This window comes from Siniperca chuatsi, linkage group LG3, assembly GCF_020085105.1.
Source record: "Siniperca chuatsi isolate FFG_IHB_CAS linkage group LG3, ASM2008510v1, whole genome shotgun sequence".
NCBI classification, from domain to species: domain Eukaryota; kingdom Metazoa; phylum Chordata; class Actinopteri; order Centrarchiformes; family Sinipercidae; genus Siniperca; species Siniperca chuatsi.
In genome coordinates, this window is record NC_058044.1 from 30,667,954 (window position 1) to 30,692,553 (window position 24,600).

Sequence of the window (24,600 nt, forward strand, 5' to 3'; positions counted from 1 at the left end):
ACCTTATATGACCTTTTCAAGCATAAACAAATAAGAGAACAGATGAGGACAGATTCCACAATACATAAAGGATTCCTGTAGCATAATGTTATTCAGTTCCAGGAAATGATAATGGGAAAATATGGGGGCTTTGGCTTGTTTGCATTCTAAAGTCTTTCCCTCCCCTCAGTTGCTCCACATGCAGCTTTCCTGCAAGCAAACGTGGCTCAAAATAAAACTTTTGCATGTTTATGATTACACAAGATCCCAGAAATTAATTTTGGGTGAGCTCCTCCCAGTCCACACAGCATGCTAATACAATTAGAATACAAAAAAAAAGATACACTCACCGTTAGCTACAAATACTATATCTACTACTTTAAATAGAGTTAAGGTTTGTATTCAGTGAAAGATACTGAAAGCAGGCTCTTGATCCACCATCATTGTTCTTTTGGACATATCAAAATGTCTGACAGTTATCATATTTTACATGTTATATTTTTGTCTCTTTTCTTGATGGTTTGTTCTTTCAAGTTTTAAGGTTTGCATATATGAATTTGTATGCACTTGTTCGGGTATCAATATGTCTTGAAAAGCATGAAAGAGGCCATAGGGGTTATTAAAAAAGTATTTTGTTGCCTGCTGTAGACAGTAATGTTAGTTATAAAAGATTTTTGTGTTCGATTGCTTAGACGTTGCCTAAAAGTAGTGTCGACAGTGGACTGGGTGTGCAGGAGGCTGCTCAATCCAAACACTGTCACTACTTCTATTATACAATGATAAATAAATGTAGATCATAGCTTTACTATTTCTTTGTTTTTCATCATATGGTCATGCTTTGGCATGCATGGTATGATGGACCTGTGAAATGGGTATTAAATTACAGTATGTGGCATAAAGGTCTTTAAAGTCTTTTAACTTGGAACCTTGCAGAAACCAGGTTGCTGTAAAGCCAGCCTATTCAATTGGCAGCCTGCGGGCAACATCCAGCACTTCAGCTACTACACAGTCCTGCCACCATCAGAAGTTTTCTGATGACTCTGCTGTGGTGGGATGTATCAGCGGTGGTGATGAGACTGAGTACAGGGCTGTGGTGGGGAAATTTGTCTCATGGTGTGAGCAGAACCATCTGCAGCTCAATGCACCAGTGACCCCGGTTTCCATCCAGGGGGTCAGTGTGGACATTGTTGAGGACTACAAATACCTGGGAATACACATGGACAATTAACTGGACTGGACCAAGAACACTCAAGCACTTTACAGGAAGGGCCAGAGCCGCCTCTATTTTCTGAGGAGGCTGAGGTCCTTCAAGATGTTTTATGAGTCTGTGGTGGCCAGTGCTATCCTGTATGCTGTTGCATGCTGGGGCAGCAGGTTGAGGGTAGCGGACGCTAACAGACAACAAACTGATCCATAAGGCCAGTGACATTGTTGGGGTGGAGCTGGACTCTCTGTCGGTAATGTCAGAGAGGAGGATGCTGGCCAAACTACACGCCATCTTGGACTGTGTCTCCCACCCACTCCATGACGTGCTGGTCAAGCAAAGGAGTACCTTCAGACCCATCCCCCCAAAATGCACCACAGAGTGCCACAGGAAGTCATTCCTGCCTGTGGCCATCAAACTCTTTTACTCCTCCCTCTAAGTGTTAGTCTATATGACCTTAAGTCGATAAACTGGACATTGGATCATTAGCATCACTGCAATAGTTGAAATAATTGTGCAATATTCTCTGTTTAATACTCCAGTGCAATATACTCTGTTTTCAGTTTCATTTATTGATATTTATTCATACTTTTACTACTATTACATACTATTACTGCTGTACAATATCCACTGTCTCATAATCATCTTAATAAGCTACACTTAATTTGACAGTACATGCACTACTACTTATTACTTATATTATTACATTGTATTATTATACCGTACATACTTATCATCAACTGGTAATCCACTTTGTACTTTACACTTATTTTAATTTTAAACGTATAACCACTTGGTACTTAATTTATCTGATCTATATTATAGTGTATTATATTTTTTGCTTAGTACTTTACTTAGTACTATTCCTGTGTGTACTGACGTCATAGTGAGCTGCTGTAACAAAAGAGTTTCCCCTCGGGGATCAATAGAGTATTTCTGATTCTGATTCTGAAGCAACCTCCGAGTGGCCCAGCATACATAAATCTGATATATGACAAAATAAGTTAACTACCTATATAGTGTATGGAAGCAGATAACGAGCAAGCCATCTCACTTTTTTCTCATCTCTGCTAAGAGTTGCACATGCACAGTACCGATCGGGCAGGATGTTTATTATAATAATAATAATAAAACTTTATTTATAGAGCACTTATCAAAACAAAGTACAAAGTGCTTCACAACAAGAGAAATAAAATACCACAGTGAATGACAAAATATTAAGAAATAAAATACATAAAATACACAAAAGCAATAAAATAAACAATAAAATAAACAGCCAATTCAGGTAAAATCAGGATATGCTTTCAGATAAAAATGTGTTTTGAGAAGAGACTTAAACGAAGACACTGACTCATACAACCTAATTTCTTTGGGCAAGTTGTTCCAGAGCCTCAGGGCCCTGATAGCAAAAGCTCTGTACCCCTTAGTTTTCATCCTGGACTCAGGAACAGCAGGAGACCCCTGCCCGAAGATCTCAAACTACGTGAAGGTTCATAAGGGATTAAAAGGTCTAAAATATAGTCTGGAGCCAGGCCATGAAGAGCCTTAAAAGTAATCAATAAGATCTTAAAATCAAGCCTAAAAGTAAAGCAGGTGTGATTGGTCGTACTTCTTGGTCCTGGTTAACAGCCTAGCAGCTGAGTTTTGTACAGTCTGCAGTCGTGTCAAAGTTTTTTGATTAAGACAAGTGAACAGGCTGTTACAATAATCAAGGCGTGAGGAGATAAAAGCATGTACAACACTTTCTGCATCACTAAGATTTAGAATAGATCGGATTTTTGCAATGTTTCTGAGGTGATAAATACATGATTGGACAAGCTTAGTGATATGTTGCTCAAAACATAAATTGCTATCAAACAGGACACCAAGATTTCTTGCAACAGGCTTGATATGTTGTGACAGGTTACCAGTAGATGGCAGTATTTGTTTAGAGATGTGTTGGGGCCCAATAACAAGGATTTCAGTTTTATTTGAGTTGAGCTGAAGAAAATTTATCGACATCCAATTTTTTATGTCAGACAGGCAGTCCTGCAGAGAACTCAGCGTACTAAGGTCATTGGGCTTGACAGGGAGGTACAACTGTGTGTCATCCGCATAACAATGAAAAGAAATACCATGTCTGCGGATTACATCACCCAAAGGAAGCATGTATAAGGAGAACAGTATTGGTCCCAGAATTGAACCTTGAGGCACACCGTACTTGATATGGGAAAAGGATGACATGAAGTTATTAATGCTAACACAGAATTTCCTATCGGACAGATAAGATGAGAACCAGTCTGAGGCACTGGGTTGGCATATCTGGCACTGCACTAGTCTATCTAAAAGAATGCCATGATCAATGGTGTCAAAGGCAGTACTTAAGTCCTGCAGCACAAGAATTGAACACATACCTGCGTCTGCATTCATTAAAAGGTCATTGGTGACTTTGAGAAGGGCTGTCTCAGTGCTGTGGTGTTGACGAAAGCTTGGAACTTTTCAAAGGTATTATTGTTTTCCACAGCAGCAAGTTTTCAGAGAATCTTCAAAATAAAAGGCAATTTGGAGATTGGACGATAGTTATTTAGGAGGGTGGGATCAAGCCCAGGTTTTTTTAGGACTGGCTGGACACAAGCTGTTTTAAAGTAATCTGGGACGCGGCCAGTAGACAGCGAGCTGCTAAAAATAATTTGTAAAAGGGGCGCAATACAATCCATAACTTCCAATAAAAACCTAGTTGGGATTTTGTCCAGAGGGCTGGAGGACACTCTCATGAGAGACATGATGTCTGTTAGTTCAGGCAGCGTAACAGCAGAAAAATTGCTCAAAGAATCCCTGTGCGGGTGATCCACATCTAAAAAGGCAGGGTTGGGGTTGATATCAGATTTTATTAACTCCACATTTCCAGTGCAAAAGAAACTTTTCACAATCAGCATCACAATCAGCAGGGGCACAAGGAGAGGCATGGTTAACTAACTGATCCACAGTCTTAAATAGGAATCTGGGGTTGTGCTGATGGGCAAAAATGAGTGCAGAGAAATGGCATGTTCTTGCATCCTTCACCATCCTATAATAAAGGCGTAATAACTCTTTCATGGCCACAAAGTGGACCTGGAGACCTGATTTGTTCCATCTGCGTTCTGCTCTTGTGCATTTCTTTTTACAGCTTCGAATACTGTCATTTAACCATGGCTGTTGTCTAGTCTTTGAGTTTGGTCTATTTTTCAGAGAAGCTATGAGATCTAAGGTTGAAGAACACAGGTAGTTAAAATAGTCAACCAAATCGTTGGTGTTGGAGGAATCGGGAAACACACTGCCAGGAGAATTGAACAGTGTACAGAATTTTGAGGCACTATGCTCATTAAGGAAACGTGTGTACTATGAGCAGGATAAGACAGTACTAGCAGCCTCTAATTCACAGTTAAAAACAATGCATAGGTGATCAGATACAAACATGTCCCTGATTTGTACAGATGGGTTTTTCAGGCCCAGACTAAAGACTAGGTCTAAGGTGTGGCCACGGGAATGAGTTTGGCCAGACACATGTTGTTGAAAGTTAAAAGAGTTAGTGATATTTAAAAAATCAGCAGCAAGGGCATTAGAGGAGTCATCAACATGAATATTAAAATCACCACAAAGAAGAATTCTAGCATAATTTAACACAAGACTGGATACAAACTCCAACAAGTTCCAACAAGAAGGAGCCAGCTAGTTTAGGGGGGGTGATAAATAATAGCAAATATGACTGGGAGAGGGCCACCAAGTTTAAACATGAGCACTTCAAAGGAGGAAAAATCATTGCAAGCTATGAGGTTACATTTTAAATGCTTCCTATAGACAGTAACAAGGCCCCCACCTCGACCACAAACACTAGGGCAGCTAAAGCAGTCATAATCTGGAGGGCACAATTCAGCCAGCTGACTGTGATCACCAGGACGTAACCAGGATTCAGTTAAAAACATAAAATCTAAATCAGTAGAAGAGATAAAATCATCTAAAATAAATGTCTTGTTAGAGAGGGATCTTACATCGAGAAGAGCCATCTTAAAAAGTCTGTGCTACTTCAGATTTGAGGTTGAGAGTGGAGGTAAGGTTCTGGCCTGGATCTTTAAGTTATTATTATTGTTGTGTCGGCTGTGTCTGTTTCGCATTAAGGACCTATCCGAAATTACCACAGGAATTTTAAAAGTAGCACTAGAGGGATCCGGGCTCCAGATAGCAGCACTATGATCAGTCCACAAGGGGGAGGTAGTGACAGCAGAGGGTGCGTGGCTGTTTTTGGTGGGCAGAGAAGAGGAAGAAGAAGAGCGAGGGGAAACAGGTGATGTAAATAGTCAACTACGTGAGGAGGACAGCACAGCGTGCTGCAGGTTAGCCGCCAGCATGCGACTACCTGACTTGTTTGGGTCAAGACCATCTCATGCAAACAAGGAAGAACGATCCCAGAATAAGTTAAAGTTGTGAATAAAACCAATGTCATGGGTGCTGCAGACAGACTGGAGCCAGGTATGAAGGCTGAGGATCCTGCTAAAACGGCCAATTCCACAACCCAGTGTAGGAATTGGACCCGAAATGAAAGCATGCTTTCCGGTGCTGTTGAGCAGGTCAAAGAGGTGAATGAAGTCTGCTTTTGTCAGCTCCGATTACTGACGGGCGGTGTCATTGGTGCCGTCATGGACCATGATTTTCGTGATAGTCGTCGGGAGTGCAGCCAGAAGTCCGGGGAGCTTTTCAAGGATGTCGGGGGTTGTAGATCCGGGAAAGCAGCATGTGACCGCATTAACGAAGCGGATATTCCTCACTATGGAATCTCCAACAATCAGCGTAGTTGGAGGGATGAGAGGAGGCAGAGTCGCTGATCGTGGGGACAACCGAGTTCCATCAGCTGTCACACTGGCCCTTTATTCAGATTGTGACTCCTCTCTCTAAATCTATGCCTAATTTCCCGCAATACCCTGCAATAAAAAGATGTTTTGTTGCTGTCAAACGTTAAGCTGGTTCAGATTGGAAAAACATTAAATAAGGAGAACACAGAGCTTCAAATTTATTCTCTCTAGGGAACGTCAGTTTGCTAGCTTTACAGTGACAGCAACTTAGTTGGGAATGATTTAATACTTAATGAACTGGTTTCACCCAATTCCTGTTTGTTTTGATGTCTGACCAAAAAACAACTCGTAAACAGAGTGATACACCTGGGGCCTATACTACAAAGCAAGTTCAACATACCCCGGATCTGTTTTCATTATCTGGCTTAACTAAACCTAACAACCGCAGCCAGGATAAGTGGTCACATGACGCTGGTTATCAACTCGGTAAGTCAACCCAGAGTTTCCCAATCTAGCCACGAGCGTATTCACATAAAAGGGGCAGTGTTTGCAGCATATGACCAATCACAAACATGGACAAGTCTACTGGCAACAGAGTGGCATATTTTACAAATGAAGAGCAAACTCTAATATTAGAGAAATACGAAGAAGTTAAACACATAATCCAGGTTGAAAGCAGCACAGCTACAGCAGCCACATGCAGGAAGGACAGCAGGCAAAAAATCGGCAGACTGTGTGAATGCGTAAATTAATTAATAGGCTTATATATATCACTGCCCCATCATTACCGCAAAGACATGATAGATCTGACTATAATTAAATTTATAATAATAAAGTTTATTTATAAACCACTTATCAAAGTGCTTTACACAACAATAAAATACACAGTGAATAGACAGGCAGGTATAGGGAATAAAAGAGGAATAAAACTTAAAAACAATGGATGATTAAAAACTATAACTATAAATAAAACACCAAGGATAAAATATAAAGACAATGGGTGAATTAAAACTTAAAATAGAGCAGTGCCAGACCTAAGTGCAGCATCAAGAATAAAGTATAATGTAACTCAATACTTAAGAATTAAAATAAACCTAAAAATTGTTAGAAAAAATATAGGAAGGTAGGAAGATTTGTGTATTCCATTAACTTAATGTGTTGCTAAGATGTATTCTTATAGGGTGTATGATAATTTTAGCCTCATTCTTTGAGCGGTGTGAAACGGGAGCAAATAAGAGATAAATATAAAAACCTAATTTAAAGCGGTAAGTAGGCTTACTTTCATAACATATAAGTACAACAAGTACAAGGCTTTAGTGCTTCAACCAGTCTCTGTTGTAGGATGATATCGGTATACAAAAGCACAGTGGTTTTGTCTTCTCTGAACACTCTCACCCTCCTAAGAGATCCTCTCATGATTCAAGTAACTTATTCTTTTTTATTCCGAACACCTCGGGATCTGCTATGAATTCCATTTTCCAAGAGAATTGATTGGTCAGTAGCCAATATAGGTGTTGCTTATATACGCGTTGATCTGTTATCTCTAACATAACCTGCTCCAGAGCAGGTGTTCAGGATAAGATAACCATGGTGATCTACCCTGGTAAGAAGTGAACCACAGTCGTAGGACTGAAAACCCACAGTTAAACCTGAACTTATCTTGCTATCCCCAAATCCTGCAGGCCCCTGAGGCCCCTGAGGTAACAGATTTCAACTGGGATTGACAGAGCCAGCAGTAAGGGGAGGAGCCAGATGTTTCTCAAAGAACCAGCAACAGAAACACAGAAAGTGAAAGGAAATAAAGGACAGATCACTTCGCAAAACCACTTCTAGCTTATTTATCAATTCCCTGTGTGTGATGAAGCACCATGTATGTAGGGATAGGCTTATCTGGGTTATTTTATATAAATGCTCCTTCAAGCACACAGAAACTGTGGATTATTTCACATCTGTATCAGTAGAGGTGGAGGAAAAAAGAAAAGTTAGCTCTGGGTTGTACTTAAGCCAGTTGTACTGAATCTCACAATTGAAGCCAAAGGGCAATCAAAGAGGAGCAGGTCTAACCAGGAGAGAGTAAAGTATCCACAAGAGGTTTATAAATGTCAGTCGTAAAGATGTGCTGGACCGGCTAAAGGTCTCAGTATTCCTGTTGTCACTACCAACCCCTTGGCCAAAAATGTAAGGCAAGACTTAAAGGATCAGTTTACCCACAAAATAAATATTTTTCTCACTTACCCCTTGTGGTGCCATGCATATTGTTTCATTTTTATGTGCTGAGGTTTTGACATACCGGTACTTGCCTCTGAGATTTTTAGTGTCACACCAATGCAATGCAGGTGAGTGTAATTTCATTGAGGTGCACATTGAAAAATGACATTTAAAAACACTCAACAGTCAGGTCTTTCCAGGTTAGACAGGATTATCCACAGACCACATCACAAAGTCTGCACATAAAACTGACACTGTCTACATAGCCGAATATTACTAGGGTAAGCGAAAAAAAATTATTTGTGAACCAACCATTTAACAATTGCATGTTCATTTGAGAGAATTTCTTCCAAAAAAGACACCTACAAATGATATATGTTTACATTCAACTGTGTGAGTTATGATTCTTGTCTCTAAGGAGAAAAGGTGGAACTAGATGTTCTTACTGTGTGTTCAGACAAAACGCAAAGTGAATTTGAAAGTTGCGTGATTGCATACAATGTCACTGGGTGACACAAATTGACGCGTACAAGTTGAACATTTTTCATCTTGAGCAAAACACTTGCATATCCCAGGGCTTTATGACTCTGCTTCATGAACATACAGACAACAGAGGAAAAGGACAGAGACTGGAGGGAAATAACAGAAAACTGGAGTTTCTGGTGATCTCTTGATTTGTTTCTTTTCTTGATTTCTTCTGCTGAGTTCAGACAGAGGCTGAGCTGAACAGAACCATACAGGCACACTCCCTCAAAAACAGTCACCTTTATACAGCCATAGAGCTTCCTATGGAGGAGGTCAAAGTGAATGGATAGTTTGACAAAGTATGAGACTTTAACACCGAAGACGACTGTTCACTTCCTGTTTCCTATCAACATTCAACATTGGTTTCTTTCCACCTTTGACTACCATCTTTCCCTAACCTTAACAAAATTGTTCTTCTTTTAACCATGATAACAAACGTTCCCCAACCTTACTTACTTATTGTGTTACCAAAGTAAGGTTGGGGAACACAATATTTTTTTAAACCTAACCAACTGTGCCTTTGTTCCTGAACCTAACCAAACTTTAAGTTAGATACTTAACAGAAGTCCGATTATCACATTTGAGCAGGTTTTGATTTATAGTTCACCAACTAACAGCACCACAGCAACACTAGAGGGATATATTGTACCTGATCAGGCCGTATTAATCTTTAATTATATTCCACACAGTAATTGTGTTCACACTTTTTCATTAATTGTGATGTGGAGCAACAGTAGGAAGATTTGCCTTGTCTCAATATTAAATAGGTGACGTCAACTGTCCCTCATTATCTGTCCCTAGTGTATTTAGTCTGTGTGTTCCCTTGTTTAAGTGCCAGTTTGTCTTTATTCTTGTGTCAAGCATTCCATCTATTCCTATTGTTTTGTTTTCCCAGTGTTTTTTTTTTGGACTTTCCATGGGCATTGGCTGTTTTTTTGGATTTTGCCTGCTCCCTGTCAGATTTGTTTGAATCTTTGGATTGCTTCTCTGGTTTTGACCTCTGCCGGCCTCACCACTCTGTAAGCCTTTTGTTTTAGCCATTAAATCATTGAAGTGTACCTGATCTGCCTCTGGCATCTGCATTTGGGTCCTCTTCCTCGTGTTTCCTGGATACCCTGCTTGCATGCACCACAACAGTTAAAGGCGTTAGCTGTGGTAATTACATACTCATACGCATATCCATGCATTGAATGTGAGCAAATGTTGATCCCAGGTCATCCTGGACTTTCTCTTGTAAATGTAATGTGTGGAGCCAGGCTGACCGAGACCATCAACAATTTTATTTCATTATATTTCCATATTACTGTCAGCTGCCACTAAATATAATGCTACAAATACAAAGCTAATGCTAACAGACACAAGGGGAGACTGGCAGTATTACTAATGAGTTAACTGTGACCCTCAAGTACAAGACGGCCCTCTGTGAATCCATGTGGAACCCTGTTAACTAGCAAACTGTCTGCTTTGACAGCTTTGCAGCTAATCAAATCACGCTCACTACTTCTTTCCATGAATATTCATGACAAACACTAGCTCAGGTTCTAAGTGCAGAACATGAAAGCAAAAACAGTTGATACACATATTCATAATAATTACTTCTCTTATCCCCGCTGCCTCGTTCACTGCATCGACCAGGTGCTTTCAACTGTTTCATCCGCCTTATTAAACGCAACTTGATCTGAGGCATTTAAGCCAGGACTAATTGAACACTGTCTGACATTTTAGCTCACCCAGACCCCTGCCAGACCTGACAAACAGTAACATGTCAGTGTCTGCCTTTCAGCATAATTGGGTTTCCATCTCAGCTAGCAAGCTAGCTGGCCCTTATGGCAGTACATACGTTGAAAGGCGTGCAAGCTGTGTGTAAAAACACAGAGCAACAGATTCATTATATATGAATGAACAGAGACAAGACAAACAAAATAAGCTTAGATAATTAACCACCATTCCCACTTGAGACAACTTGATCTGTTCTGAGCTACTGAAATAATGAATTCTTCACAGTGATCATTAATAAATAACATAACAGCATATGCCATTTGGTGCACGATTCACGTTAGCGTGAGTTAATTCTTTCGGAAGGGAATTCAGGTGTGTCAGGCGCACTGAATTGTATAGCTTACACTCCCATGCTAAGAAAGTGGACAATGCCTGTAAAGGCACGTAAAAGAATATCGATGGAATCACACTGCTCACCTACCGGGCTTTAACCAGGATTTTATAAATACTGAGGTTATGAGTCCTAGCCCCGCCAGGTGGGTGCGCAGATGAAATGGATGATGATTGGACTAGAATCCACACAAGATAGGCACAAATTTGGTCAATTTTGAAATGAGTCTTTTTTTAGTTCAGTTTCTTATTGCATTGAACCACCCTCCTTGAGACCTTGAGCCACAAAAAAACCCATTACTACTATTAATAATAATACAATTAAACACATTGTCAATATTTGTGTGTTTGAAATATGGAATTCACCCAGTAATATGTGTAAAATATGAGCGAAAAAAAAAAAGCGAACCACTGCTATTGGGTCAGGACCTTCTTTTATACAGTCTATGGTCAAGACCTTTACAGGCTACAGGCGCTATTTTACAGTAACTACATGACAATGGCAAGTGCGATCATCAACTTACTCCTCCAAGACAGCAGAAGTTTGCTGGAGTTTACTATATCTACACCTCAGAGCACTTGTCTCCCATGCTTATGTCCATTCAAGTGTCTGAATGTCTGAACTTAACGGCAGTAATTGCACTAAATGTTTACTTATTCTGATCTTTACTTCCTTATTGGTTTCCCCAACAAAACAAGGTCCATAGGGCATATCAATAAATAAACATTTTCTATTACATGTTTTATATTATACTGAATTCGCCTGTGTGGATGACCAAAATAAGATGTCCTGATGTGTTTGTCAAGGCATTACTGCTTTATTTTTTGTTGGAATAATATAATTGCAATTTATTATTTTTAACTGCAAAGTTAATAACTTATTTTAAATTTGGTGGTTGCTGCAACTACCAAAAATAGTATATTCTATACAAAGGAAGAAAGAGGTGCTGGAAAATGTTTTGAAAAATTACAATTTGATTCAAATTTATTTCTTTGCAAAAACATGTTCCAGAGATTCAAAGAAGTTTGAGGAAGTATAAAATTGTTGAAAAGATACATAGACCTAATATGTCTTTATATTAAATATATACCAATGCATAATATGCCCTTTAAAATAATATATAAAATACTGTAAATTTTATTCTTATTTGCAATAAAATAAAAGAGGTAGTCTCATTATTGATCAATGAATTATAGTGGTAAATGAGGTATCACTGAAACATTTTGGTAATAATCACTGGACAACTATCTATCTGTGCCTCCAAACCGTTATATTATACATGAAATATTTTGATACATGAAGGCGCAGCATTATAGAGCAAAAGGAACTAGGAAATCTTGTAATTCCAAAATCTATGACCCAGAAGAACCTGACTCATACATGCAAACTAATTTATTTTGAGCATAGGTTATATGCCCTGATGTGATCCTTTATCACCACGAACCTGGAGCAAGGCAAGGTTCCTTTTCATCACTGTAGACAGGCTGACAGCTCTATTGAGCCATGTATTTCTATAGCCCTCAGTAGTAACGACTTCATGAGCTTCTTTAATGATAAAATTTTATTTATTAGAGACAAAATTCATCATGTCCTGCCCTCAACTGATACCGATTATTTTCAAACACAGAAGAAACTTAGAAGCAGCTGTAAAACCTGATATATATTTAGACTGCTTTTCTACTTTCAACCTTCTTCAACTAACTTCAACGATTTCTTCATCTAAGCCATCAAACTAGGCTGCTTAAAGAAGTTTTACCCTTAGCACTTCTTTACTAGATATGATCAATCTGTCTTTAATAACAGGCTATGTAGCACAGTCTGTAATTAAACTTCTTCCTAAAAAGCCCACTCTTGATCCAGGGGTTTCAGCCAACTATAGACCTAGATTATATCTAAAACTTCCCTTTCTCTCTAAGATCCTTGAGAAAGCTGTTGCCAATCAGTTGTGTGACTTTCTACATAACAATAGTTTATTTGAGGAGTTTCAGTCAGGATTTAGAGTGTAGCATAGCACTGGTGAAAATTAGAAATGACCTTCTAATTGCATCAGACAATGGACTTGTCTCTGTACTTATCTCTGTACTAGTATTGCATTCGACACCATTAACCATCACATCCTATTACAGAGACTGGAACATTTAATTGGCATTAAAGAAACCACACTAAGCTGGTTTAAATCCTATCTATGAGATCGATCTCACTTTGTACACGTTAACAATAAATCCTCAGTGCACGCCAAAGTTAGTCACAGAGTTCAGCAACGTTCTGTGCTTGGACCAATTCTATTCACCTTGTAAATGCTTCCTTTAGGCAATATTATTAGGAAACATTCATTGTTATGCGGATGATACCCAATTATATCTATCGATCAAGCCAGATGAAATTAACTAGTTAGCTAAACTTCAAGCATACCTTAAGGACATAAAAACCTGGATGACCTGCAGTTTTCTAATGATAAACTCTGACAAAATTTAAGTTATTGTACTAAACTCTCTCTCTCTCTCTCTCTCTCTCTCTCTCTCTCTCTCTCTCTCTCTCTCTCTCTCTCTCAACACAGCAGCGTATGTTACACCACTTGTTGAGTGTGTAGGTCAGGTGGAATACAGTCTATGCAATGATGTAGCCATACATTTTTAACAGGGGGGATGGGATCATCTTTTGAACAGGATAACAAGGACATTGACCTAGGATTTGGTCATTTTGCTAACAAGTGGAATGGCATCCCCTCTCATCCCCTCTCCTCCCCCCTCAAAATGCCTACTGGATATAGCCAAGCCTATTATTCATGACACTGACAAATCTTGCTTCGAGAGGTAGACTATATAACCAGAGCGCCCCTCCTTATTACTGCCATTCTATATTGTTCTTAAATTATTTAGAGGATTTGTATCATTCATAATACCAATACCATATTGGTAAGGCCAGTCATATGTGCTTTGAAAGTACAACCTGTATTCAAACACAATGTTGCATGTATGTAGGTTACAGCCCCCTCGCCCACAGAGTGAATAGAATGACAGGACCGTACTGTATGTGTGCAACTCGTTACATGTATGTCACATAATGTAACCTGTTGTGCACGCTCTGCTGGTGACATGATGCCAATCTTTGTTCACAACACACCATACAACTAAGTAGTAGCAGACACTTAAAGGATAGACCAGACGTTGTCAACTCCTGATTTTACAGTTATATAACACCAGTTATTTATTTAAATTTTTTATATTGAAAAAATATATAATTACCGAGGTCTGGACCTCTGTGACCTCATAGCTGGCTATGGTCATGCTCACCTAGATTTACCCATCCCATCTTCTTTACAAATCCAGTTCTCTCTCCCTCTTCTTTCTCTGTGCCTCACACTCTGTTAACCTTTCTCTGTGTCCCTCCATCTCTCTTTCCATCTGTATTTGTGTCTCTCAGCCTGTCTCTCCTCCTCTGTCGCTGTGTCTTCTCACAGGCTCCAGGGCGCTTGCCTCTCCACCCGTCGCAGCCATTTGGAGATTGTGCCTTAGGGCTGACAGATGTTGCATCCCCTCCCAGCAACACCAACCCCCCACCAACCCCACCCCACCACCTAAAATGAAACCATCATCCGTTAGCTTGTCCTCGATTGCGTTACCACCACTATGTGCGCAGCGTTCCAGCCAGCAAAGCATGGTTGATTTGCTGTGATTCATTTGGCATGCGCTGTGTCCTTAGACACAAGACAAAAAGACACTTCACCTCCCATTTTCCCTGCTTTATCCCTATGCAGTGTGCCTTTAAAGGATGTATTATACCAGTATGTTGTTCTTACATCAGGTGGAATCGCTCCAGGTATGTCTGGTGTTAGTAATATGTGTCGTAATGACACTTGACCTGTTTAATCAGGAACAGCTCCATTATTATCTCCTTTTTTTATTTTGCTGTCATTGAAATTACAGTACATCTGTTCAGTTTAGAGCTTTCCTCAAATGAACAAATCTGATGTGATGGAGAAATTTGGGAAGCTGTTTTTCTGATGAACACAGTGATGCAGAAGGATCTCTTAAAACATAATGCTTATTAAAGACCAAAGCAGGTTTGGAAATATTATTGGGAAGCCAATTATTGTGAAGCCTGAGATATGACAATGATTTTCATTTCACTATGTACTTGTCAGAACACAGAATCTGGACTCCATAAATTGATGATGAACTCTAAATAATTTCAATACTCTCCCTTTCAACAAAGGAGGTCTGTCTGTCCTCTTGGCTCCTCATACCTGGACTATGAAGCTGTCACCAAAATGATACAAATATGATATTTACTACCCTTAAAAGCATTTGAACAGCACTGCCAAAATTCATCAGACATATTTATCAGCAGTATGAGGCCGCCAAGCTTTAACATGCATTGCAAAGACACAGTCAAGGTTTCATATTGTTCCCCTTGCGTACTATAAGTGTACTGTACCTGCATTCTCTATGCAACTGAATTAATAATAGCATGTTATTATTTAAATTTATTTCTTCTTAGTTTTTAAAGTCAAACTATTCATTTTCTATTGTACTTGGCTTGTCCATACCGTAAGAATTATCCATGTTAATTACTGAAAATGTGACAATTTAATCATGAATGTGGGTTTTTTTTTTTCAGTGTTGGGCACATTTTTAATTTTCAGCACACTGAAAAGTCTTTGTCTGTAACTCTGGTGAAATACACAAAGAATTTTTAACAGCAACAATTCTATTTGTGCCAAAGCTCTACTTTACACAAACCACACCTAAAGGATGTAAATCAAAGTTACTTTTCTGTTCTCCGAGGAGTGTCAAAAACAAAAACAAGTTTATTTAATAAGCTTTTTTTTCACTGCAGACATTGTTACTTGTCGTAGTGGAAAAAGCACAGGTGTTACTAAGAACATTAACAATGGGTCTGTTCTACTGAAGTGCCCCAGTAAACCATGGCAGTGTGCTACCATGCACGATATGAGGACACTGAAACCAGATGGCCGCCCACCCTCAGTCTGGTTCTGCTTGAGGTTTCTGCCTTTGAAAAGGAAGTTTTTCCTTGCCACTGTCACCAAGTGCTTTCTCTTGGTGGGAATTGTTGGGTCTCTGTAAATAATATTATAAAGAGTACGGTCTAGACCTGCTCTATAGGAAAAGTGCAATGAGATAACTTATGTTATGAACTGGTGCTAGATAAATAAAATTTAAACCAAAACAGCTAACACAATTCAGCCATCATTCATTTTTCTATTTACACCTGTGCTTTTCCTACTGTGACAAGTCAACATATCTTCTGTGAAAAAGGCCTATGAACTAGAGTATGTAAGACAAACCAGGAGAAGCAAGCTTTTTATTACTGCTACCCATCCTGCGTAAAGTTATGATCCTTAAGATTTTCATGAAATCAAGCCCCATTTTCAATACTATTTACTGTATGGTCTGCATTTTTTTTTTTTGCAATAGCCCTTTAATGTATTTATATTCAGTAATTAACTCTCAGTATAGTCATTTTCATTGTTAGTGGCAGAGTTCACCATTACCATACTCGATTCAGATTGCCTACCTAAGCACGAGGGATTCACAGGAAATGATGTATGGCTGAAATTCAATGTAATTTTATCTCATTAATATCAGTCTTACTGTTTATTGTTCACTCCCCTGTTCCTTATCAGAGCTGTATGGAGTTACTGCCAACAGAACATCCTAATGCTATTCCATATTAACAGTGTTCAACTGGCAAAACACAGGGTGGCTTTTATTATGAAGTAGCCATAGGAAACGCAATGTATTTGTCACTGTGGTTAGCTCTTCATCAAAATGCATCTATAAAACAACACAAGAGTCATTTCTGGCATTTATTTGACAGTGAATCACTTTTTAATATGTCAGGGAGTAATGGAACAAGAGGAGCAGCCACAGTGAGCTGTTAGATGAAGAGCTGAGCTACAGGCGACAAGCTGCAACCCTCCTACTCCTCAGCAAGCTAACAAACTTTACTGTGCCCTGCTGTTGTGTAGAAAACTTCTACTACTGCCATGCGCAGCTTGAAATCAGATGCCGTTTGCTCACATTATAATGGAAAATGGCCAATTATTGCCTTCTTTATTAAAACAAACCAAGTCAGTTGCTCTTATGTTGTATTTCAGACAAAGTAGCTGCTTGAGGAGTGCTAGCTGCCTCCAGAATTCCAGTACTAAACCGCATTTACTGTTGCTACCAGTAACCACAGGTGCTGTCGAAATAACCAGGAGTGAAATCTTAAACATTACAACTTCAAGCAACAACAAAGACTCTGCCTGTCCTCGAGCAAAGCAGACGACCTCCCCTGCTATGTGTGAAAAAACAATTACATCTACAATCTTTTGCAAACTTCATGAACCTTTGTTCGCTTCACACAGTAAGGCAGTTGGTAATACCAGCCTCTCCTCTACAGCAGCACCCAGCACCCGAGGAAAACACCAGAAGCTTGGAAGAGACTGCTCCGCATCCATGCTTCAGAGATTGATTTTGAAAGTAGCTGTGCCCCACTTAACTGGCTCGTCTTGTAGCATCCAATGCCAAGAAAGAAAGTAAAAGTAACCTAAAACAAACTTAACTTTAATGTATTATTTTCTCCTTTTGGCTTACTGTTGTTTTTTGCTCTTTTTTTTGTTTTCTGATTTGTTTTTTTTCCCCATGATATTTTTAGTCCAATTTCCATAGTCTTCTATTGCTGTCGGCCTTATTATTTCATGCCTACATTCCAAGACCATTATTAAAACGACTCATCAACTAAGCGTTAAGCATCAGACTAACTGGCTAAGAGGGGCGGATCTATTTATTTGCATTTTAAACATCAAGTCAGTAACATGAATATCTTTATTTGTATAAATGCAGTAATACACGGAAATGTCCAAGCAAAGGGAAATATTTTTGTCAAAAAATGCAATTAAAAAAGCAGGAACAGAGAAGTGAGATGTTTTGGTGATACTATCATCAGGTTGTTTTGTTGCTCTCACACTTCATGAATATATATCAAGCCTAACCTTCCCAAGGTGACACTCAGCGCTACTGCAGAGAAACTCATCAATATTATATAATGTTGAGTATTTATGTATGGAATTCTTTTGCATCATACTGTAAGTCTTTGGACACTGCTTTTTTTCTGGTAGTTTATGTTTTTTGATTGTCTTTCTGCTAGACTTTTTTTTGTCATTGCCGTTTTGAGGACAGCTCAAGGATATCAAATATTAAAGTTCACTTCTAAGTCTGAGCTTGAATCCAAAAGTGAGACAATAAACAAAAGTCTTTGAAGCTTGAGAGTGGGAGAGGTCTCATTTTAGGTGAATTCATATTCCACCCACCTGCCTGTTGTTGCCGTCTGAGCCACAGAAGGCCGTAATTGTTTTTGAACACTATGTATGCAAACAAATGCATGCAAACACAGACAAGCAGGCAGACACACACAAGTACAATTGAGGCCTTTGTCGTAAAAACACTTGAGTCCTGCGATTGTTGTTTTAGTCAATACATTCATGAGAAAAAGTAGTTATGTATTCCTTAAAGAGAACTCACAAACTGAGTGTAAAGTAGCAGAGACTGAATCCATCTGTCACTCATAGCATTTCCTCTGGAAAATTTCTCTTTGTTTTCAAACCATTAGAGGCATTACCCATTTGTATGAGACTGCAATCTGTGAGTTGTTGTTTTTTTTTTTTTTTTTACCAGCACTCACCATCCCTAGCCATTTACTGTAATAATGTGCTCTCACACAAAATCTCAGGCTAAAACCCAAAATTATTTCCCCTAATGTGCACTCGAGATGTGTTCTCTCATGTACAGGCTCAGTATGAAGCCACAATATGAAAATTGAGGTAATTGCTGTGTTGTCAGTCTGTTTTCTCCATGGGTAACCCCTGGGCCATGTCTCTATGCTTTTTGCTATGTCACTCTTTTTTTTTTTTCCTCCGCTCTCTCTTCCACACTCACTTGCTCTGTCAGTTTATTTGCTGCCTCTTTCCCCCTTTCCTATCTCCTGCTCGCTTTCTCTCTTTTGCTCTCTGTGCTGTTTCTCTTTCCCTCCCTCTCCGTCCTACAGTGCTTTACTCCCTCTATCCCCGCAGCCACAGAGGCCTGATTTACTTCTACTCCTGGGTGAAGAGAGGGGCTTTTGTCTGCCACCAGCAGTGGTCACATGGCGCCATACCAGGGGTGACAGCGATTGTGACAAACCTGCAGTCTCTGCTACCCCCCCTCACAAGCATGCATGTGTGTGCTTAGAATTTACTGCATGGGTGGGAAGAACAGAGTTTGTGTGTGTGTGTACTTGACAGTGAGAAAGTTCCTCCATCCATGTTTGTTTGCAAGTTTGTTTCTCTGTATTATTTTTACTTGTATTATTTTAATTTTAGCCACACTAGCAGCACGGATGATAATGCCAGTCCATCCATGTGTCTTTCAGTCTAACGCTTTGATCCAGGGTGAACTATTAACAACTATTGGATGGATTGTCATTAGCAGGCGTGGCTGTAATGAATTTTTTTTTTTCTCTCATTAGTGTAACAGTACAAAAACATGTTTTTTGTGAACTTGTACTGGAATATTTTTTTTAAATCGTTAATTTTACTTTTACGTTAGTACTTTTTATCACAAGCATTGTACATCGCTACATTTCAAGTCACAGAGTAAAGTCATGGGAAAAAGTCACGATAAACCTTGTGAGAGTGGAACAAAAGAAAGGTGGTAAATCAGCTGCTGGTGTGTCTGTGGCCGCAGGAGGGCAGAGCTCCAGAGAGGTGACACGCTGCACTCAGCTGACACTCTGGAAAACGTACATGCTCTAAATGTGTACGTTTCCTGGTTGACTGTCAGTTGGGTATTGGGGTGCGGTCACAGCTGTGTCAGTGCTAGCAGTTAGTGAATGGTACAAAAATGCACAACAATGCAATAAAATTAAGGATGACGTTATTCTAGTTTAAGGTTAGTATTACTGTACCTCGGCATAGTTAATAAAAAAAAGGTTGCATCTACCTTAATTATTCAGTGATTTAATGCACCATCCGGCGAGCACGCTAAGTGACCGAAATCACGCTGTCTACTTTTCTCTTTTCTAGAGCATGCTATGTGATATTATTTCTCCTACTCGTCTCATCTCTACTCTCCCTGTGTGTGTGTGTGTACCTCACTCACTGACTCGACTCGCAGTGGTTATGCACAAATTGGATTGGCTGAATAGCATCACGTGAGATGGGAGGGTGTAGTCCCTCATTCGTCCAGGAGTGTTCCTGACCTGCTAAACCAGTGCCGTAAGGACTAGAAAAGTTCTGCCGGTTAAAATAGAAACACTCCGTCAAAATGTAATAATTCTCAACAATTGATCGATATTCTCTACAGCAGTGGTGGTGGGGGGGAGAAAGTGCAGCAGCATGCCAGAGGACAGGTCAGAAATGAACAGAGCTTGGCGCAAAAGTGCCCTTGAATGCTTATAAACTTTTGTTTTTCTTGCTGTTCTCACTTATTTTTTCAAATAAAACAAATCTTTGTGCTGCAAATTCAGTGTGTATTTGACAATATAACACAATAGAAAATGCATTTTAGAAAATGCCCCTAAAAATCAGTTCAAGGAGCCAAAAAATAGTCTACCTTCTGAAAAAACAGCACAAGGAAGCCCTGCTCAAAATGAACAAATCGCTTTTACCACACACCACAGTTACATTTTTCACCAGACTTGTGGTAAGGACCTGAGAATAGCAAAGTTGTCTCCCTGTTTTTCATCCATCCAACATTTCTTTTTACTTGCATGTAAATTATTATAAATAAATATATATATATATATATATATATATATATATATATATATATATATATATATATATATATATATATATATACACATACATATATGTATATATATATATACATATATACATATATATGTACAAATATATATATATATGTATGTATGTATATATAGTCTCTGATACTATGAGGGTGAGAGAGAAATACAAGGACAATGTGTGAGACAAAGATAATTAGAATGCGTGCCTGCGTGTGAATGTAAGTGAGGGTGACAGCAAATGGACGCGAGGATAGTAGACAGACAAAGGCAGACACTATGTGTTTGTGTGTATATCTGAGAGCCTGATGGTGTGCATGCATGTGAGAGAGTGTGTCTAAATGTTCATCTGCTCGCTGCTCTGTGTTTTTAAACTGAGGCCTGGTGTTGTAGAGCTAGCTGATGTCCTGGACTCTAAGGCTATTTTGCTTTCCCATAGTCTGTTCTGCAGAAAATTAGAAAAGCTTCAGAATCTCTTCATTGGCTTTACAGAGGTCCCACAGACCATGCACTGTTAATCAAATCTACAAGCAATGGCAACAAAAGCAAAGAAGGAAATTTTGGTAACACGTTCTATGAAGCCCATGTCTATGATGAATTATAATGCATTATAAACATACTTATAATGCGAGTGCTTATAAAAATGTATAATTATAGTTAAGCACTCAGAAATATTCATAATGCTTTATAACAATAATCATTACACATTATAAAGCATTTTATAATTACTTATACTTCATAATTGCTGGTCACTCACTGATATTTTTGGCAAGGATCATAGTGTATTATAATTCTCATATTATAATCACTGTTATAATGCAATGTAAAGATTATAAGTTACTCTAAGTGGTCATTGGGCGCTTTAAATAAAGTACTGAAAGATATAATACATTACAAGTTGGTTATAAGTGACTATAAGCGTTCATTGTTTGCTTTATGTAGCACACCCTAGGTCTGTCTGTCCTCGAGAAAAAAGAGACAAACGGGGCAGGAAGGGTAGACCGGGTATAAATAGGCTTGACAGGTGATCAGAGGTGTGGTTAAGGTGTGGACCTGCTCTCGAACCTAAGTTAACAGCCTGAGCCTGAGTCTTCAAAGGGTCCCTGTTCTGTGGAAGACATCTTGCCTCGTTTCTGTGCCGAAGACGCCGTGTCCCAGTGGCTCCAAGGACCACAGACCGGTGGCACTGACCTCCCACATAAATGAAGACCCTGGAGAGACTGGTGCTGGAACAGCTACGGCCCATGGTCAGACCCCTCCTGGACCCCCTTCAGTTTGCACCCTTCATCCACCCTGAATCCATACCCACCTGTACAAGCCAGCAAGCATGGTGAGGATCATGTTTTTTGACTTCTCCAGTGCTTTCAACACCATCCGGCCAGCCCTGCTGGGTGAGAATCTGGCAGCGATGCTGGTGGATGCCCCCCTCGTCTCCTGGATTGTTGACTACCTGACTGGCAGACCACAGCATGTGCATCTGCAGCACAGTGTGTCGGACAGCGTGGTCAGCAACACTGGGGCCCCTCAGGGGACTGTCCTCTCTCCCTTCCTCTTCACCATCTACACCACAGAGTCCTGCCACCTTCAGAAGTTTTCTGATGACTCTGCTGTGGTGGGATGTATCAGTGGTGGTGATGAGACGGAGTACAGGGCTGTGGTGGGGAACTTTGTCTCATGGTGTGAGTAGAACCATCTGCAGCTCAATGCGACAAAGTCTAAGGAGCTGGTTGTAGACCTACGAAGGGCCAAGGCACCAGTGACCCCGCTTTCCATCCAGGGGGTCAGTGTGGACATTGTAGAGGATTACAAGTACCTGGGAGTACACATGGACAATAAACTGGACTGGGCTAAGAACACTCAAGCTCTTTATAGGAAGGGCCAGAGCCGCCTCTATTTTCTGAGGAGGCTGAGGTCCTTCAACATCTGCCAGACAATGCTGAAGATGTTTTATGAATCTGTGGTGGCCAGTGCTATCCTGTATGCTGTTGCATGCTGGGGCAGCAGGCTGAGGGTAGCGGACGCTAACAGACTCAACAAACTGATCCGTAAGGCCAGTGACATTGTGTTGTGGAGCTGGACTCTCTGGCAGTGGTGTCAGAGAGGAGGATGCTGGCCAAATTACATGCCGTCTTGGACGGTGTCTCCCACCCACTCCATGACGTGCTGGTCAAACAAAGGAGTACCTTCAGCGGCATGGGAAACAGAAGTTAACATTGCCAAAGCATGTGTGAAATAAAAACATACACATAAATAGAAGAAATGTGCTATTAATATATTTACAGATAAGTAAGATCAATAATAATAATAATAAATTGTAGACTTGCAGTTAAAAATACAATTACAAATAAGTGAAAACTACATAAACACTGCAACATTTTTTAAGAGTGTGTATGTGTGTGTGTGTGTGTGTGTCTAGGTCATTCACTGTCCTCAGGTTGTGACATGTTATGATATATATATATATATATATATATATATATATATATATATATATATATATATATATATATATATATATATATATATATATATTATGATACATATTGGGCAGCAAGATATGGCCTGCCTCTTTCTCCTAGGAGTATTTTTAATTTTGAGAGGTCAATAAGCTCTTTGAAATCTGTGATTGCAGAGTTGAATTTGTTAAAGTAAATTTTCCTTATTTCATTGAATGTTTTACATTGTAGGAGGAAGTGCATCTCTGTCTCAAAGTCACCTGTCGTACAGTGACCGCATATTCTGTTTTCTTTTGGTTGCCATGATTTTTTGTCTTTCTTTTTTGATTGCCAGTTTGTGGTCATTGAACCTGTATTGGTTCGGATCTGTCTCTGCTTTCTATCTCTGACAGTGGAGATATATATCTATGGAGGAAAGGAACTGCCAAAATCAAAAATAAATAAAGAAATAAACTCAATAAATAAATTAATATGCCATCAAATGCACCAAAAACAATATTAAACATAATTTAGGTGTTAAATCATTTATAAAATGTGATTTATTTATTTATATTCATTAATTCATTCATTCATTTTGCCAACCTAATTCTTGTCTCATTTGTGGTCTAATAAACAGTAAATTAATCATATTCAGTGCCCCATATCGCTATTTTCCAAGCTACTGTAGTTGTTACTGTAGGAAACATGATAGACACGTACTGAGAATAGCGAGCTAGCTTATTAGTTTCAGTTAAATAAATGGAAGGGAAATAAATGGGGTAAAAATGCAAAGAGAAAATAATACATACATAAATAAATAAATAAATACATAAAATAAATAAATGAATGAATAAATAAATGAATGAACAAATTAATAAATAAAATGGAAAATAAAATTGGAAAGTAAATAAATATGGGAATTAATACAAATGTAAATAAATATAGAAGCAAATTAAAACAGAAATATCAATTTGTGTCACATTAAATTAATTTTAATATTATTTTTGGTGCATTTAATGGCATATTAATGTATGTATTGAGTCATTTATTTATTTATTTGTGATATGGCAGTTCCGGTCCTCCATAATATGCTGCCAATTCATAATCTCTTTTTAGGACCAGATAACATTCTGATCTACTTTGGCTTTTAGTTTCTTCTTTCTAATGTTCCAAATAGGTTTCTTTACATTGTGTTATAGTTTGGTTTACTCTGATTGGTGTTTGGAAATCAGTGCTGTTGTGAAACTGGTCAGAGTGTGTCTGAGGGGGGGGCAGTTAGTCTCAGCACCAACTGACATAGGGTTCTCTTTTTGGGCTCAGCTCTTAAGTTTGGAGGGCTTTGTAAAAAAAAAATATAAGCGCTCTCTTTTGAATGGTTGTTTGCACTTACTATCTCTCACTAACTCATCGGCTGGCTTAACACCTTTAACTGACCTCAAGGATGTCCCAGTCACTGACAGACCACCCATCTGGATTGGGGGGCGGCTGGGATTCTGAACTGAGGTGGAGCTGCATTTCATCTTCATTAATTAATAATATAATAAT

The 24,600-nt window shown here is 39.1% G+C and overlaps 1 protein-coding gene across 6 annotated transcripts in view; it reads right to left on the reverse strand.

Annotated features, from left to right (window-relative positions):
- The window catches only part of LOC122873236 (VPS10 domain-containing receptor SorCS1), a 200,291-nt gene that overhangs the window by 80,961 nt on the left and 94,730 nt on the right, over positions 1 to 24,600 (reverse strand). The gene's annotated exons all lie outside the window — the stretch shown is intronic.